Here is a 14,068-nt window from a genome sequence, read left to right on the forward strand (position 1 = left end):
GGATTGATTAAATAAAGCTTCTGAACACATTACAACTTTAAAAAAATCCAGAATAAGATAAATAAACATAATCACTTTATGCTAGATTATAAATAACAAGAAACAAATCATTTATAAGTTTATTTCCATTCTCAGTATCATTTTTCCCCTACAATTTGGGGAAGGAATTTAAAAAATGTTGTTAAGTGGGCTGGCTGATATCATGTACAATGTAAGAAAAATTAAAGTATTTTTGAAAGAAATTCTATGCATTATATAAAGGAAATGAAGTTGAAATTTAGTAAGGACAGCTCAAACTTGCAACTGTCTTGCTTTAGTATCAGGGTGATACCACTCCATTGATTACTGAGTTCTAGTTAAATTGGACAATAATTACTGAATGCTGCATGTGCTACAGGGAGGCACTAATATTATAGTGAACAATTTGGGCTTTGAAGCTAGACTGCTCCAGTTCAAATCCTGCTGTGAATTATCCTTTTGAACTTGGTCAAGTTACACAATCTTCCTAAAGTTCTCCATTCCCCTATGCTAAGTAGGTATCAAATTAAGACCTACTTGAGAGCACTGTTGAATGAGTTGGTTCTTGTATTGTACTGAGATTAAAGGAGGAAGCATTGGAAAACATAAAGCTCTGGGAAGGGAAGACATGACTTAAGTTACCTCAATGTATGTAGTTTTCTCTTAAGGCTTTTCAAACTACTTAGCATGCAGCATTTCAGAAGGGTGTCACAATTGTCATATATCCTATAAAGTTTTGCACTGGAACACTATCAAACTATAATCATGATCATTTTTTGTCACTATCAACACAAACAATAAGAACAACTTCTATGGTTGCAACTTATCTAGAAGTATTGTAAACCCATGAAAGATGTGCTATAAGCTACCTTATGAAAGCTGATATTGGGAAAAGCATTCTTTTTTTAAATTGGTTTCTCCTCATGAGAAGTTTTTTTTTAAGAATAGGACTTCAATGTAGGAGCTCTCTTAGTTTACGTGGGACTCCTTCAGCTGCAGACCTCAATCTGAGCAACACTTGGGTCCCAGCCAAACCAGAACAACTGACAAGTTCCCTCAGCTATCTCACGATCTGTAAAATGTTTAACACAGTCTCTTCCAGGTGACTTTGGTTCAATTCACATTTGTTGAATTCAGATACATTTAGCCCATTGTTGTCAAAACCCATCCATCAGGTCACTATGCACCAGGTAGTTTTCATGACTATAGGAAATAGCCTGAGTTTATGCAGTAGTGAAGTTAGCAGGTAAGTTGATGTAGACCCAGGAAGGAGAAGGAATATTAAAGGATAAAGTAAATTTGATAGTTCAATCAAAGAAAAGTACCCAGAAAGTTTGAATACACAGTAATTAAATTTCTTCTTCATCTATTGGAAATTATCAGAGAGGTTATTCTTAACTAGCCAGAGTAATAATGTATTAAACTCAGTGTCTGCATTTGGCATTCACTTTTATTTTAATATCGTGGTGTTTGTATATTTAATAAATACTAATGGCTTATTAAAAAATCTAGTAATGGAACCTTAGGGCAAAGACTCATGCAATATATTATTTAAGGATTTAAAAAAATGTTTTACTAAATGGTATCTGTCGAGAATCATATACAATTAAACAAAGACATTAAACATTTCTGCTGTAAGGAAACCCTGGGTAATGGCCTCTACTAATTATTCATGGAGGATTCTGTTTGGCGAACTCCATCAAGGACTCCTTGGACCTCATATTCCCTGGGGAGCTAATGAAAGCCTGGAAAGTTCACATTTCCCTTCCAGCTTTAGTGATAGTGCACCAAGGGGTGAGAGGTTCATAAATCATAGTTTCTACCCCAGTCAGTGCTCCGAATACCAACAGCCCATACTTTCTGAAGTGTTTCAAGTACTTCCAACCTCTGTTGGAAACAGGAAGGGCAAAGGTAAAAACACAACATTTAAAATAAATAAATAAATAAAGGAAACCACATTGAACTTTAAAAAAAAGAAGAAAGAAAAAGATTCTTGTTTTGGGTTGGGATTAAAGTTAGGAGGGTTCCCCCCTCTCTCTGTCTCTCTCTGTTTCTCTCTCTCTCTCTCTCTGTTTCTCTCTCTCTCTCTCTCTGTTTCTCTCTCTCTCTCTCTCTCTCCCTACTTACTAATTCATCCACCCCATGATCCTTTTGAGGGCAGAATGTCACATAGCCAACTCCTTGTGCACCTCTGTACTCTGGGTGACTCTTCCAAGTTCTGGGATCCTACTGACTTCAAAGAGGGGAAAGGCCAAGGAAGAAATCCACAGGGTGCTGAGGGGAAAAGGCTGGGTACAAAGTACACACTTAAGTCATCTGAAGTGGAGCACTGTTTCTAAACCAAAGTCTGATGGGATCAATTAAGTTCTACCTTTCCTATTATATAGCAGATATGCTTTAGATGAAATGGAAACATCTGTATGTGTTCAAACATTTAAAACCCCATGAGAAAACAATAACTCTGAATTTTTATGTATATAAATGTCAGGATAGATATTAGGGGTGTCTTTCCCCCCTCATCAGGGGTCTCTATAATGTAAAAGCTACCTTGGAAATATTAATCACGCTGGCGTTGACAAAGTCTAATGGGAAGTCTCTAAGATGTTCATATCCATTTGAACAGTGAGTAATTGACACAGAGACCTGATTGTATGAAAGGGAGTCATAATTAGCCAAGATGAAGCAATCAGAAGCTACTATTATGTAATAGCTTAATTACACCACCATTGTGTAATCGTTTTCTTACATAAACCTTTTCCTGGCTGTATTTCATGCAACAATAATCCCATCTTTTCCATTTCTCTCACCTTCAAGTATTTTCTTGACCTATATTTTGAAGTGGAAATAAAAACAGACATATGCACTTTTTCTAAAGTGCTTCTTTCAACATGAATTATTCAGATTGTGCATCTTATTTATGTAACAACTCTTTATGTCCAAATCTTGTTTTGTTTTGTTTTTGTTCCCCTGTTATTTTGTTACCATTTTTATCTGCTCTTTTAGCTCTCACATCAACTTCTTATTTTTTTCCTTTTCTGGTTACATGTTGGCCATTTTCAAGCTCCATTGTCAAACATCATATCATGATCTAGTTTCTAGTATTTTCACCAAGGTTTCTACAGCTCCATGTGGAATTCCTTACTTGACCATCACATTTATGTTATCCTGTTCCCACAAATCTAATAATAAGCCTGGCAGCTGTGTGACTAATTTCATCCAGAACTTGTCACTACTAGGCCCTTATAATGAATCTTATACTATTGGTGACTGTGAAGCCCTATCTTCATCCAGGTTCCCTTACTTCCCAAATAGCCAAACTGTGAGGCCAATTATATCACCAGAGAAATGTGTTTGCTATATTTAGATTGTTATAGACTTGGTCATTATGACTAGGTTCCAGTTGACCTTTAGACACCTCTATTCTTGGTAAAAACATGCTACTAGTTTGGAGGGTGTATATCACAGCATAGAGTAAGTCAAAATCATGACTTCTTTCCTGGCCCTTCCATTTTCTGATTACAAAATTCAAGCTCCTAGACAAATAGTCTGTGGTACATTCTATTCCAGGGAATGGCATACTTGGCAGAAAGGAGGCATTTCTGGTTACATCTGGCACATACATCATTTTCTTTCCTACTGTCTGTGGCTGCTTTGACCTATAACACATAATTGAGAAAATGCTGCACGGACCATGTCACCAAAATACACAGAATTTAAAATCTGGGTTGAGAAAAAATTTTCTAACTGCTTCTCTAATCCAAAATAATAATAATAATAATAATTCATAAAATAAAGCTTCTGTCTCAGCATTGTGTTATCTTACCTTTCACATCAAATGTGGATGTAATCTAGGAGAAATCTCAAGTGCTTCTCCTCTACTTGCTCTATAATTCAGAACAAAAGTACTTAATATGTTTTTTCAGATGAGATATTTTTGAAGCAGATTTATATGTTTCTTTTTCTGTGCTCTCTTCACTTACCAGTGCATCATGTATTGAGTGAAGAACAGTTAGATACACATGGTTTGAGGGTTCAAATCCAAGTTTTCACACTTTGGCTGTGTTAGACTTTTACAGATTAGTAAAACTTCTCCAGGTTAGATTTTCTCATCTGAAAACAGAGAATCTATTTGTAAGTTTTTTGGGGGGAGGGGGGTTCTGGTTGTGGGGCCTGAACTCTGGGCCTGAGCGCTGTCCCTCAGCTCTTCAGCTCAAGGCTAGCGCTCTTCCACTTGAGCCATAGCGCTACTTCTGGCTTTTTTCTTTTTGGTTATGTGGTGCTGAGGAATCGAACCCAGGGCCTAGTGCATTCAAGGCAAGCACTCTACCACTGAGCCATCTTCCCAGCCCCCAGAGAATCTATTTGTGTCTTCTTTTTTTTTTTTTTGGTCAGTCATGGAGCTTGAACTCTGGGCCTGAGCGCTGTCCATCAGTTCTTCAGCTCAAGGCTAGCGCTCTACCATTTGAGCTATAGCACCCCTTCTGGTTTCTGGTGGTTTATTGGAGATAAGAGTTTCACAGTCTTTCCTGCCCAGGCTGGCTATGACCCAGGATCCTCAGATCTCAGCCTCCTGTGTAGCTAGGATTACAGGCGCGAGCTGCTGGTGCCCCGCTTATTTGTATCTTCTTGAAAATCCATGATGATGATAAAAATAACCAAGATTCGATACACACAAACTCCTAATACAATTGAGAGTGCACCCCAATTGTCCTTTATCACCAGTTAGGAAATGTATTGAATATTCAATGCCAGAACACATCCATTTTTCACTCTTGTCTCTGAATTAATTTCAATCTAAGAAAATCCATCCAGGATAACGACAACAAATAATGAAACAATGACAACAAAGAATGAAATGAACAGAACCTACAATTTCACAGACAGTAGACTGATGAGGTATAGTAAAATGAGTTTCATAGAATGCAGCTTTAAAGCACACACGTTAAGTCCTTAGCTTATTTCTAAGAGTAGCCAGAAGTATTTGTAACCATATCAGCTTGTACCAGGATAATTTCCATTTTTATGTTACTTTTAAACTGCTCTAGCAATTCCACCTTGACTGAAAATGGAGGAGAAGGTAGAATAGTTCAGTTTCAAGATGATTTCAAGATGATAAAACAATCCAGTAAGTTTCTCAAAGCCTGATGTATTTCCTTAAGACTTCTGTAGCACAGATGAGCCAAGAAACTCAAAAGCTATGTACATATGACCATATAAGATAATGCTATGCAAAATCAACCCCAAGATATGGACACAAGAGGTTTTTCTTTGTTGTTGTCATTGTTAATGTACTATGTGATTTTTGTTTGTTTGTTTCTTTTGTATGCTCCTCCCCCTCTGGTATACCCCTGTTGTCACTGTGTTTGATTCCAGATGCCCTGCATCTTAAATATACATTTATCTAATTTGGGGAGGGGAAGGGAAATAACAAAATGCTGAAACAAGGACACAGGATGACCCATTGCAACAATGATACTCACAAGACACTATGTTGGAAATAATCTTTACAACTTTGGCATGGGGTGGAGGGAGGGTAAGAGGTAGTAGGAAAAAAACAAAGGCGAGGGTAATGATGCCCAACAAGAAATGTACTCATTCCTTATTCATGTAACTGGAACCCCTCTATATAGCTTTACAATAAAATTAAATTTAAAAAAACAAAAAAGTGACAAAAATTCTGTAGCACAAATAGACATTCAAAAATAAATTTTGTTTTTCTTTTACAAAGTTGTTAAAATAACAGTATTTCAAAGCAGAGAACTAAACAGAAGTGACAAATTTGCTTTCAGAAAGCAGATCTGCTTATTTTACATCCTATCCAATCTGAACTGATACCAGCCGTGTGGAGATTGACAGTATGTATGTTATGACTGTTTGAATTTCAGAAAGCCTTTGGTTAAATTCTGCATAATTGGTTCCTGCTTAAGACAGAGCTCACAAGAATCCAGGAGGAGACATGAGAGTAGATAAAGAATGAGTGGAAGAAACAAGAAACAGACACTCCATGTAAGAGGAACCATGTCCATTCTGGGGGAAGTATTAAGAAGGTCCCACATGAAGCGGGGCTTAGATCTTGGCTGCCTTTTATCTGAGTAACTGATTCAGACAGGGGGATCAGATTTAAGTGGTTACATTTGCAGACGCTGATTGGACAGCAGTGAATTTGAAGGTAGTTGCCAGAGAAATTCGGAAGGCAGGGATGTACTTTAGAAGAGCACACAAGATCAACACATGGCATTTAATGGTTACAAACACATTATGTTCAGAATTAATTTACATAAAATGCAGGAGAAGAGCCCTAAATAGACATCTATGACACAGGATAAAAGAAAAGTCTAAACAAGCATGAATTTGTAAATTTTCACTCTTAACACTTTAAGATCTTCAATATAAAGACTAATTGAATTAAACTATTTATGTGAGAATATCACATAGAAAACATTGTGTACTGCTTGGGGAACTTAGAATAGTTTTTGGTTCTTTTACAAATTGGAGACAACTTCAAAGGTCTTGAACAAATTAGTAATGCAATTCCAACAGCTTTGGGAATCCAAAAAAGAAAGGTCATGTTCAATGCAGGTTTCCCTGCATACATACTTATTTATTTACTTATTCCATGTATACTTACTCTGTAAGAATGTATGCATAAATATGAAGGTTCAGAAAGATGACTGACAAAATGATTGAATTCATTAAGGGACACTGAACTGGTGATAAAAATATTCTTGGTCTCCACATTGTCAATTTGGAAATAAACTAGTATATGTATTCTCCAAAAGCAGCAACACCATGTATGTGTCAGCTTTGTAACTTCAATTTAAGGAAAGTAACTTAGTCAATTACATGACTAGTTCACAAAGCAAATGAAATAAAAAGGAATGGACCTGAATGATTATCTTAAGACACACAGTTATGAATGAACAACCAGATGACTCACACTGACTTTATAAAAGGCACCCTTCAGATACTGTAGAACACAGTGCTATTTGTGTCCTTCTTTAATTGGTTATATAAAATACTCCAGGGTGATGACAGACCCCAGATTATCACTGTGATTGATCATCTGAGAGTAAAGAATAGAATTCAGGAAGTCAGCAAACAAACATTTTAAAATTGAAAACTTGAGAGATGGATTTCAAGTTTTTAGCTGATCGGCTAATTCTCATAAAAATAAACCTAAGCAGATAAGAGAAAGGAAAGTTGAGATCAGTTTAAAAAGTCTGGAATTATTTTCACAAACAGATTCATGTAACAAAATGTTCCCTTTTATTTCAAGTGAAAATGAAAGATAATTTCTTAGATCACAAACAACAACCACATTCCCTGAGTTTTCTTCTTAGAGAAATAGGATTAGATACAAATAAGAAATCAGTTTTTACTATTTTGTGCTACTTTCTGAGAATGTGCTAGAAATATTCTGAGACAATTTCTAGACTCCTCTATGAAATAATACTAGGGAAAATGATCAGTGTTTTTTTTTTTTCTGCCTTGGAGGGACTGCCTGTCTATGCCGCATTGGTGTTAGGAATGGAATGTTGAAATATCTAAACTCTATTATTGTGATTCTAAACAGGATCTGGACATAATGGCATTGTCTCTGTAGAGATACTGACATCAGTTTACTCAAAATATTTCCTATTCCAACTTCTACTATTTGAATATATTGTCAGACACACCATTTCACTTGAAAAACATCAAGTTTCCATGTTAAGTTATGATAGTTATATATATATATTTTTTTGGGGGGGTCCAGTCGTGGGGTCTGAACTCTGGGCCTAGGCACTGTCCCTCAGCTCTTCAGCTCAAGGCTAGCGCTCTACCACTTGAGCCACAGAGCCACTTCTGGCTTTTTTCTTTTTGCTTATGTGGTGCTGAGGAATCGAACCCAGGGCTTCAGGCATCCAAGGCAAGCGCTCTTCCACTGAGCCACCTTCCCAGCCCCTGATGTTTATATTTTCTTTATTTTTCTAAAAAGGTAACTTGAATCTGCAATTGACTGTCGCCTATGCAATGCAGAAATAAAAGTAATAGTACACACTTAATGGTGACTTAACTCTTCTCCAAGTAACGCATAAATGTTTTATGTCCTTTAACTTGTTAATGTAAAACGCATAGGAGACTTTCTATCTTCGTTTTGCCGGTGAGGAAATGGGAATCTTTGTGAGTTTAAGTACCTTGTTTAAGGTAATTTCTGTCCAAGGAACTAAATAAAACTCAGTTTTTTTTTTGGAATCCACATTAAGAAAAATAATAACATGAGCTGGAGAGAGGGCTCAACTAGTAGAGAAATTACCTGACCAGAATGAAATCTTGTGTCCAAACTTCAGACCAACAAATCCAAAATAATTAAGTAAATGCATAAAAGTATAAAAATTTACTCAACCATGAACATAGAATGATTTATTTCATGTCTATTGTATGTCAAACATTATTCTGGGCATGGGAGTTAATATTAGTAAGTGGAAGATTTACCATAATATATGGCCTTTTTTTAAACTTAAAGTAATACAGTGTCTAGAACTCTAAGCAGAAAAAATACAATGCATGTTCAAAAGTATGTAACAAGAACAGTGGGAATGTCTATCAGATGTTTTCTTTGTTTAATACATGTATTTCTCTTAAAGGAAGCTGAACATACTATGCTAAGTTCTCCTAACTACTTCTCCAACTCTCTTTTTCAAATAAGTCTTCATAAAATTAAAATATAGATTTTTTTGGGGGGTCCGGTCGTGGGGCCTGAACTCTGGGCCTGGGCACTGTCCCTCAGCTCTTCAGCTCAAAGCTAGCGCTCTACCACTTGAGCCACAGTGCCACTTCCGGCTTTTTTTCTTTTTGCTTATGTGGTGCTGAGGAATCGAACCCAGGGCTTCATTCATGCAAAGCAAGCGCACTACCACTGAGCCACCTTCTCAGCCCCCAAAATATAGATTATTTGAATAACTACAATATTACCAGAAGTGTTTTGCTATATATGTGCAGGGTCACCGCTCATCATCCTGAATTCAAATCCCTGTAACACCGGATAAAAGGTTTACAGCCCCTCCTCTCAGAAAGTGTTTAATCAATCCAGGCATCTAGAAGATACTAGTGGTAGAGCAGATTATAGAAGCTTTGATGTAAGTTTGACTCTCTCGAACTGCTGTTATCTCCCTGACAAACCAAAACAGCAACCATCAGGATCATAACTCTGATTCTTAAATAGACTCCTGTGGATAAGGGACACATATCCCTAGGGTAGTGTTTAAAGTTGCTTACAGAGCTCTATTCTTTATCCTGCTCTAGAGGGCAGACTCTGTGGCTGAAAGTCTAAATAAGGAAGAAATCCAGATGCTACGCATTATTTCATATATCTTTCAGCATAAGAGGGGTAAGCCCTGAACAAGAAAACATTGCTTTATTTCACATCTTAAAAGTTTTGTTTAACTTTGTAAAGCTCCATATATAATCACCATATCTGTAGACAATCTATAAATAGCACAACTGGATGTTTTACCCTATGTTGGCTTAAAAACTCTGCTAGCTGCAACATATTCTTCTAGTGTTTGGCTATTTTACACTTATAAATCTTTTCTCTAGTGCATACAAAATAACACGTGGGGTATTACTGTGAGATCTGTAGGTGTTTGTGGCTCTAGCTCACTTTGTTTCCTCCTTCAAAATTCTTATGGATTTTTAAGTGGCAAAATGAGAAACAGTTGTACAACTGTTCTTAAAGACCACGAATTTGCATAGTGACCAATATGTTTGCTTCAGACTGAAAGCAAAGCTGTACTTTTATGACAAAAATGGAATCATTCATATTGCCTGAATCTCCAGATGATCCTTGCTGTCTTTCACATCTCCATCACTCACTGCAATGGCTTGGCTGGCACCTCAGCTTTCTAATTTGCAGAATAAATTCTGCCATTTGCAGACAATGCAAAAGCAGGTTTTTTTAAATTAGTTGCTGGGTTTCTTATCTTCTAAGTTAGTGCAACAAATTCTAACCTCTTTCTGCTCTACACAAACTATTGAAGAGAATAAGTACCAAAGGAAAAAAAAAGAAAATTCAATTGAAGTATATGTGTGTTTATGTTTGTATTTATACATGAAAGTATATATTCACATATCTATATATAATAAATGTGTATGTATCGATATGTATATATGTACATGGACACATATATATATATATATATATATACATATATATGGGTGTATATATGTATACCTAACTTTTTTAAGAGTCTAATGAAGCCCCACAAACAAATGAGCAAAGTTCCATAACTGCAAAATCACAGGGAAAATTTCAAGCCATCAGACCCCCAAATCCATAGTGGAAAATGTAAGAAATATCCAAAAATTCATTGGAACATACTGACTGATTAGCTTCTATTGGTTGGTGAAATTCTATCACTGCTCAACTCTATCTTTTAATTTTATTTTACTGTAAAGATGCTGTACAAAGGGGTTATAGTTACATGAGTAAGGTAATGAGTACATTTCTTGTTGAGCATTGTTAACCCTTCTTTTGTTTTTCTCCTAATATCCTTCATGTAGTTGGTCAAATCTGTGTGTGAGGGTAAAAGCATTATAGCACTAAAATTTATATTATGTTTGTGCTATTATAGTTCTGTATGTTAACATTGTAGAACATGGTAAGGAGAAGTTGGTATAATTTGTGGAGGGGAAGGGAAAAAACAAATTGTTTAAATAGGGATACAGGTGGACCCATTGCAACAATGAGACGTACAAGACATTATGTCGAAAAACGAACTTTACAACTTTGACCGGGGGGACGGTGGGAGGAAAGCGGAGAAATAGCATAAAATAAAACATTAAAAAATTAGGGAAATAAAAAAGGATCAACAGTACAGTACTGTGTCCTAACCTACAGCTGAAAGACAGGCTTGTACCTTCATAGTATTATAGTCTGCTTTGCACTCGCAGCTTTTCCCTCTCCATGTCTGCCACATTCGGCACACACAAAGACACACACACCCAGATACACATCACACTTCTCTTCATACTTGCATGTCATCCAAACATTTCCTGACATGATATGTTTGAAGATTTAAATAAATAGTGCTGAATGGTTTAGAAAGATCAAGGGAATTTTTGAGTGCAGGAAAGAAACCACACCAAAGAGTTAAAAGCTCTGCCAGAGAAAAGAAACATGCCCAAGTGAGTGTTTCAACAAGCTTCCCTGACTTCTTTAGACTTTGTTTTAAGACACAACTTCCATAAGGTGATATGTCTGTGAATGTTGGTACTATGTATCTGAGATTTCAGAGAGCTCAATAACAGATACACCCCCTCCTGACTTCATTCAAAGCAAAAGTAATCAGTAGATTCTTAGATTTTCTTTTCTGTAAGACAGAGAAATGAAGGATATCAGAAGCAAAGATTCTTCAATCTTTTGGAAGCCAATCAGAAAGGGACAGAAATTTAGATGTCACTTACTGTGTTGTAATATGGGGTATGCATGCCAAGGTCTTGGACAACAAGAATATAATTTTGTGAAAATAACTAATGATATGTATATCCAGTATGTTTTCTAAACTTATTAGATATATCGTTAGGGTAGATGCTTCATGAAGAACTGGAGATTCAGAACAAGATCCTCAAAGTGAAGCGGAAGCAGGCTTGAAGTGCAGGTGAATAGGTAACTGCAAAGAAGCCTGAACATGAAATTCTACCATCACACATCTTATCCTTTTGAATGCAGAAAATTTCTGAATGGAATATGAGATTATGAAATATTTCCATATTTATTTGATAATTTTCTTAATACATAATTCAGTGGTATATTAATCACAGAGGCCACACATTGCATTCCCATGATATAGTTTGGATGCAAAAAATTAGGAAGCCTGCTTTTTCAGCTGATCTCATGAGAATTAAAACTACACAATACATATGCTGTAACCCTAAATAATTATTCCAGTATGATATTACTTTGAGTATATGGACAGAATGATGCAGAAGTATAGAAAATACCATCTTGTTAAGTTATCAAAAGCAATCTTTCTTACTTACTATTTATGATATAAATATGTGAGGATGTAGTGTCAGAAGACAAATGTGATTTTCAAAGCACTAAGTGGAAATGAGATTTCAAGATTTTGAGAAATTTTCAAAGTTATTCATAGCTAGATTTATAGATTAGTATCCAGAAAGGAAAATGGCATCTGGATTTACAAGGTGTTATAATTACAAAAGTGCTATTTTGTTGTTGTTGTTTGGTGGTGGTCATGAGGCTTGAACTCTGGGCCTGGGAGGTTCAGCTCAGGCTAGCACACTACCACTTGAGCCACAGTGCCACTTCCAGTTTTCTGGTGGTTAATTGGAGATAAGATTCTCATAGACTTTCCTGCTTGGGCTGAATTTGAACCATGATACTCAGATCTCAGCCTTCTGGTAGCTAGGATTACAGGTATGAGGTTCTGGAACCCAGCTCAGAAGTGTCATTTTTATTATTTTTTGTTTCAAAGTGTTGTTAAAGCTGAAATATATGTTTGTACAAATGCATATGTATTCTCATATATTCATTTTCTCTCTCTCTCTCTCTCTCTCTCTCTATATATATATATATAATAACAACAACGTTTAAAATTTGAAGAAGTTCTTCTTGCTTGATGTGTCTTGGACTACAAACATATTTTTTTATTTAAACGCCTGTCTACCTGCTTGCCTATTATCTACTTTTGACTTTAACATGTCTCCCCTTATACTTCCAGGTGTATTTTCAAATCTTCACCTCTAGAATAATAAGAAGACAGTGCTTTGCTTTGAATTAAAAAGCAAAGTATCTTTTGTTGGAATTTGGTTATCTCTGGCTATCTATTTGCATTAAAAACATAATCTTTACAGAAAGGTTCTATATCATTTGACTATATGCCTGGCATGTTTAGAAAAATCAAAATTGACTTTGGCAAAGTAACAGGGTATAATATTAACCCTCAAAAATCAATAGCTTTTCTGTATGACAACAATGAGAACAGTGTGGCTGAAATCACGAAAGCAACTCCATTCATAGTAGCCCCACAAAAATAAAATACCTAGAAATTAACTTGATCAAAGAAGTGAAGGACCTCTATGATGAAAACTTTAAAAACTTGTAAAAGGAAATCAAAACAGAAGTTAGAAAGTGACAAAAACTCCCATGCTCTTGGATTGGAAGGATCAACATCATGAAAATGGCAATACTTCTCATGGCTATCTACAAATTCAATGTGATACCTATCAATATCCCAACCTCATTCTTCAAGGAAATAGAAGAGTCAATCCAAAAATTCATATGGAACAATAAAAGACCCCCAAATAGCAAAAACTATCCTTAACAGAAAAAACAGTGATGGAGGAATATCAATACCAAATTTCAAACTCTACTACAAAGCCATATTAATCAAAACAGCTTGGTACTGGCACAAGAACAGACCTCAGTACCAATGGAATAGAATTGAAAACCCAGAAATGAACCTACGGACCTATAGCCATCTAATCTTCGATAAAGGAGCTAAAATATAGAATGGAAGAAAGACAGCCTCTTCAGTAAATGGTGCTGGCAAAATTGGTTGATCACTTGTAGAAAACTAAAGCTAGGTCCTTATATATCACCTTGCACCAGAATCAACTCCAAATGGATCAAAGACCTCAGAGTCAAAGTAGACACTGAAAACATTGCAGGATGGAATAGGAAAAACCCTAGGTCTTGTTGGCACAGGTCGAAATGTTCTTAATAGAGACCTAGAAACAAAATAAATCAAAGAAAGGTTGGAAAAATGGGATTGCATGAAATTCAGAGCTTCTGCATAGCAAAGGACATAGCTAGCAAGATTAATAGAAAACCCACGGATTGGGAGAAGATCTTCACTAGCCATACAATGGACAAAGGCCTCATATCTAAAATATACCTGGAACTCAAAAAATTAAATCCCCCAACAACAAATCCTCAAAGAAACAACTGCCCAAGAAATAAATGGGCTGAAGCCTTAAACAGAAACTTCTCTGAATAGGAAAGAAGGATGGCCAATAGACACATGAAGAAATGCTCAACCTCTCGATAGCA

This window comes from Dipodomys ordii, unplaced genomic scaffold (assembly GCF_000151885.1).
Source record: "Dipodomys ordii isolate 6190 unplaced genomic scaffold, Dord_2.0 Scaffold2, whole genome shotgun sequence".
In the NCBI taxonomy this organism is placed as follows: Eukaryota; Metazoa; Chordata; class Mammalia; order Rodentia; family Heteromyidae; genus Dipodomys; species Dipodomys ordii.